A 5,785-nucleotide genomic window follows, 5' to 3' on the forward strand; every position below is an offset into this window, starting at 1 on the left:
GGTAGCATTGACATCTTCACAATATTTGTTCTTCCAATCCATGAACATGGAATGTTTTTCCATTTCTTTGGTCTTCCTCAATTTCTTTCATGAGTATTTTACAGTTTTCTGAGTACTGATCCTTTCCCTTTTTGGTTAGATTTATTCCTAGGTATCTTATGGTTTTGGGTGCAATTGTAAATGGGATCAACCCCTTAATTTCTCTCTCTTCTGTCTTGTTGTTGTTGTATAGGAATGCCACTGATTTCTGTGCATTGATTTATATCCTGCCCCTTTACTGAATTCCTGTATGAGTTCTAGCAGTTTTGGGGTGGAGTCTTTTGGGTTTTCCACATAAACTATCATATAATCTGCAAAGAGTGAGAGTTTGACTTCTTCTTTGCCGATTCGGATGCCTTTTCTTTTTGTTGTTAGACCTCATTTTTAAAGGTTGTAGCATTAGTATTTATTACATTTAAAAATGAACTAAATGTAAATAAAAGAAAAACAAGAAATATTCATCTGTGTCATTTGTGACCTCAGTGAAGATGGCTCGTCGGAATGGTTTGGAGTAGGTTGAGAGGAAAATGGGGGTTGAGAAATTGGAGAAAGGACAATAGACACATGGACATCTTTTCAATAGGTTTACTTGTGCTTAAAGTTATAGATGAGGGCAATAGAGTTATAGGTAATAGGTAAAGATAGACCATAAGATAAATATAGATAATGGAAAAGATTGATAATACCCCAATATATTTTCATGATCATGGGGGAAGATCCAGTATCTAGGATGTAAATTTTACCCAAAATAATGACTTTGGTTTTGAAACATTAGATTTTTTTTTCTGATAGGAATTGTATATAAGGACTTACTCTCTATTAAGGCCACTCCTCCTTGGTGGCAATAGGAACACTTTATCTGTATCTATTTCTTTTTTTTTTGCATTTTTTTATTTTATTATGCTATGTTAATCACCATACATTACATCATTAGTTTTTGATGTAGTGTTCACAATTCATTGTTTGCGTATAACACCCAGTGCTCCATTCAGTACATCCCCTCTTTTATCTCTATCTATTTCTGTAAAGAAAGGGGGCAGAGAGGATAACTGAGTAGATGGAACAAAGCCACATGATCATGGGAAAAGGCAGTCCTGGTGAGGCTGGCAGGTAGCATGGTATACTATCTCTACCCTCCTTGTCTTGCTACTTTCAGATTCCACCAATATTCTTAGTATGTGATGCTTGGGAGAGTTGAAGGGAGGAGCAAGTGACAGGATATTCTGTAGGTCTAGCCCTACAGAACAAATGGAATATTGTTACTGAAAAGAGAGAGATGGAAAAGAGTTTGAAATATTCCCATTTCAAGATCTACAATTATGTAGAGATTTATTTTGCCTTCCATTCCAATATATATTCTACTTTTGCAGTTTATCTGTAACTTTGGGGAAAATTTATTTTGTTTATTGCATCTGTCTCTCACCTCCTGCTCATGCTGTGGTTCACACCCAACCCAAGCTCTGGCCATCTACACCCAAATGTCTTCTCTCTTTCTATCATTTTTTGATGTACTATTCTATGGCTTTCTATTTCCATCATGTGAAAATTATTCCACTTTCTCACCAATGGGCTCTCCACCTTCTTCTGCTCCAACTTCATTTTTTAGGACTCTCAATTGACAATACAGACAAGTAGGTGGAGTTATTGCATGTTGTTTTGGCAGATGAATGACTAGAAATTCTAGCACCTACAACAGGGGCCTGTGAATTTAACACAGGGTCAGTCAATGTTATTTAAAATAATGAATAGTGCTCACTTCGGCAGCACGTATACTAAAATTGGAACAATATAGAGATTAGCATGGCCCCTGCACAAGGATGACATGTACAATAATGAATAATACAATTTCAAGAGAAGTAGATTTTGGTTTAATTGAATGCAGCTCTTTTAACAGAGCTGCCCAGTGCAGAACAGACCAGGCTTTTCTTTCCAAAATACACAGGGTTTTCGTTCGGGTCACCTAACTCCCAGTTTGTTATAGTGGGATTTCTTCATTAGATAGGCAGTTGGTCTGAAGATGTCTAAAATCTTTCTAAATCTTAACAGTTTGATCATTGGATTCATTCTCTACTTATCATTGAGGCCCATTCTTATGTCTGCATTGCTTGTGAAGAAGTTGACTTACTTATAGGAAAATGATTCACTTTTTAATAAGATACTAGTTCTTAGGGGCACCTGGGTGGCTCAGTTAGTTGAGCGACTGCCTTCGGCTCAGGTCATGATCTCAGGGTCCTGGGATCAAGCCCCACATCAGGCTCCCTGCTTGGCGGGAAGCCTGCTTCTCCCTCTCCCACTGCCCCTGCTTGTGTTCCCTCTCTTGCTGTCTCTCTCTCTGTGTCAAATAAATGCATAAAATCTTAAAAAAATAATACTAGTTCTATATAAAAATCAAAATAATTTCATCTTTAAAAAAGTCAAACTGCCTAGGTATTCAACCAGCTTTTGCCAGAGGGGGGTTTTTGAAATGAACTGAGACAGAGGCACATGACTGCTCAGGCCTCTAGCACAGCAAGGGCCACCAAGATGAGAAACAACTTGCACAGCTGTTCAAAAGAAGGGAGAGGCACTGGTTCCAGACCTGCTCCAGAGAGAAGCTCAAAGGTACTCAGCACTGGCAGAACAAAGAACCCCAGGAGGGAAGCTTTGCTCCAAAAGAGAGGTTTTTGCTTCAGGAGAAGACTGTTCTAGGAAAAGGAGACTGGCTGTTTCAAACTCAAAAAAAAAAAACAACTGATCTCATGGCTCTGAGCAAAATAGTGAGTAGAAAAGAAATATTAACTTGAATCCAGCTGAGAGACATGGATCAAAGTAAACCTGCATATCTAGGAAGAGAAATGACTGTTTCTTGTACTTAGCTTTGGCCTGATTTTCCTTTGTTTTGTATTTTGTATTTTTCTATTATTTACAGTTGATAAATATGCTTTGAAACTATGAGCCTTTTTTTGCTTTTTCTGTATCATTCATATTTAATTCTAGGAACATTTATGGAATGTCTCTTATAGAGTAGACACTATATAAGTTGCTACAGTTTAGAAATACCAGGGCATGGCTCCTTCCCATATGAGAGCCTAATGGGATAGCCACACAACTCATGGTAATAGCAGGGAGTGGTTAAAAAGTATAGGTTTTGGAATAAGATGGGCTAGAATTTAAATTCTGATTATATTATTTCTTATTTATAAGGACAAAGAAAAGTAAAATGAATTCTAATCTTCAATTCCCTTATCTGCAAAATGTGGATATGTCTCATGGGTTATTGTGAAAATTAAATGAGATTATATATGTTATTGACTGAATTGGATCCCCCCATGTTTATATGTTGAAACTCTAATTCCCAGTATAACTCCATTTGGAGATAAGGTCTTGAAGGATTAATCCATTTATTTGTGGGGAGAAAGGCAGAAGTATTTCTAGCAGAAAATATGAGGAAACATACTTGGGAGATTTAATTCACTAAACTGAATGCTAGAAGATATGGTTGGAAAGATCCGGATCTCAGTTGTAAATGTTAGGGTGCACAGATATCTCATTTCTCTCTAGGTCCATTCTTTACTTTTTTCTGTCCTGCTTGCTACCTCATGAGTTGACCTGTAAGGACTGTAGGTAGAAGTTCTTATGCCTTTTGGCTTTTCCAGCCAGTGGAAAACTGCAAGAAAATACCAAAGGGAGGTGGAGAAAGAGATCAAGACATATATTCCTCTGGTTTCCTCTCTAGGAGGTAGTCTCCAACTGACTGTGTCCATTGATTAATAATCACTACTACATATAAGTTGAACTATTCTAAGTCTCTTTCTTTCTAGGTTCTCTTCTTTGTTGCTTTGAGCCTAAGGGTGGCAATGAGTCTTCCTTTGAGACTCCCAGATTCTCGCATTGTCCCTTTGTAATTTTCCATGTCCTGTCTATACCATTGTGATTCTTTCTTTTGTAAAAACACAGAAATGAAAACTGTCCTAGAGTTTTCCTGATTTGAGTATAATCTGTTTCCTTTTAGAACTTTACTGATAAGGATTGATTTCTGTATTAAGACTCTACTCATTAATTCATTCATTTAATCTATCATAAACATCTGTTGAGAGCTCATAAGGGTGCTGCTAAATGCTATCTCTGGTCTCATGGAGTTTAAAGTCTGGTGTGAGATATATACAAGTAAATAGCAGTAACAAAATAGCATAATAGATGTTAAAATGAAGAAAGTTTAAGGTGCTTAGGACTACATAGCAATGATGCCTGACCTGAACAGGATTTGAGCAACAGTATGCAATGTGAGATTGGCACAGTACAAGATAATACAGAAATTTAGTACATAACAAGACGGTACTACATTCTAGCAATGAAAATGCATGACAGGGAGTGAGACATTGTAGATTTAGCTGTATATATTTTGTCTAAAGGATTAGTCATAGAAGCACTATGGTGAGAGTAGTCCATAGACTTGGCCAGGACTGATCTGGATGTGGTCCTTGTTTTAGATAGATTTAGGAATAATCTGACCTCATTAGATGAAATTAATTTTGGTCCTTCTTAAAAAAATTGAGGTAAAATTGACATACAACATTATATTAGTTTTAGGTGTACAAGATAATGATTTGAAATTTGTATATATTGTGAAATGATCACCACAATAATTCTAGTTACCATCCATCACTATACATTGTTACAGAATTTTTTTCTTATAAACTTTTGGGATTTATTCTTAGCAACTTTCAAATATGCAATACAGTATTCTTAACTATAATTTCCATGCTGCACATTACATTCCATGACTTATTTATTACTAGAATTTTGTACCTTTTGACTTCCTTTACCCATTTTGCCCACCATTCACCCCCCCGCCTCAGACAACCACCAATTCGATGAGGTTTTTGTTTTGTTCTTTAGATTCTAGATATAAGTGAGATTATGTAGTATGTGTCTTTCTCTGTGACTTATTTCATTTAGCATAATGCCTTAAGGTCCATCCATGTTGTTGCAAATGACAAGATTTTGTTCCTTTTTTTTATGGCTGAAATATTCTTGTGTGTGCGTATCAGCTCTTCTCTATCCATTCATTCATGGATGGACACTTAAGTTGTTCCATGTCTTGGCTATTGTAAATAACACAGCAAAGAATATGGGGATACCTGTGTCTTTTCAAGTTGGTGTTTTCATTTTCTCCAGATAAATACCCAAATGTGGAATCTCTGGATCATATGGGAATTTGATTTTTAGTTTTTTGAGAAAACGCCATACTTTTTCCCATAGTGGCTACATCAATTTACATTCCCATAAACAGTGCACAAGGATCCTTTTTTCCACATCTTTGCCAGCACTTATTTCTTATTTTTTCAATAATAGCCATTCTAACAGGTATGAAGTGGTATCTCATTGTGGTTTTGATTTTAATTTACTGGATGATTAGTGATGCTGAATGTCTTTTCATGCACCTATTGGCTATGGCTTTGGAAAAATGTCTATTGAGGTTCTCTGCCTATTTTTTAATCAGATTATTTTATGCTTTTGAGTCACATGAGTTCCTTATATATTTTGCGTATTAATTATGTATCAGATATATGATTTGCAAATATTTTTTCCCATTCATCAAGTTGCCTTTTTATTTTGCTGATAGTTTCTTTTGCTGTGCAGAAGCTTTTTAGTTTGATGTAGTCCCACTTGTCTATTTTTGTTTTTGTTGCCTTTGACTTGGCATCAAATTTAAAAAATCATTACCAAGACCAATGTCAAGGAGCTTACCACCTATGTTTTCTTC

General features: G+C 36.0%; 1 non-coding gene across 1 annotated transcript; it reads left to right on the top strand.

The window, feature by feature from the left end:
- The first annotated feature begins 1,787 nt into the window (after positions 1-1,787).
- Positions 1,788-1,891, top strand: LOC114217999 (U6 spliceosomal RNA). Its single transcript, XR_003611083.1, has one exon. It is a non-coding gene; the product is annotated as a U6 spliceosomal RNA (small nuclear RNA).
- Positions 1,892-5,785: the final 3,894 nt, after the last annotated feature.

The sequence above is a fragment of the Eumetopias jubatus genome, unplaced genomic scaffold (assembly GCF_037043125.1).
Source record: "Eumetopias jubatus isolate StellerSeaLion01/CBP00866 unplaced genomic scaffold, mEumJub1_p1.0 scaffold_7, whole genome shotgun sequence".
Lineage (NCBI taxonomy): Eukaryota > Metazoa > Chordata > Mammalia > Carnivora > Otariidae > Eumetopias > Eumetopias jubatus.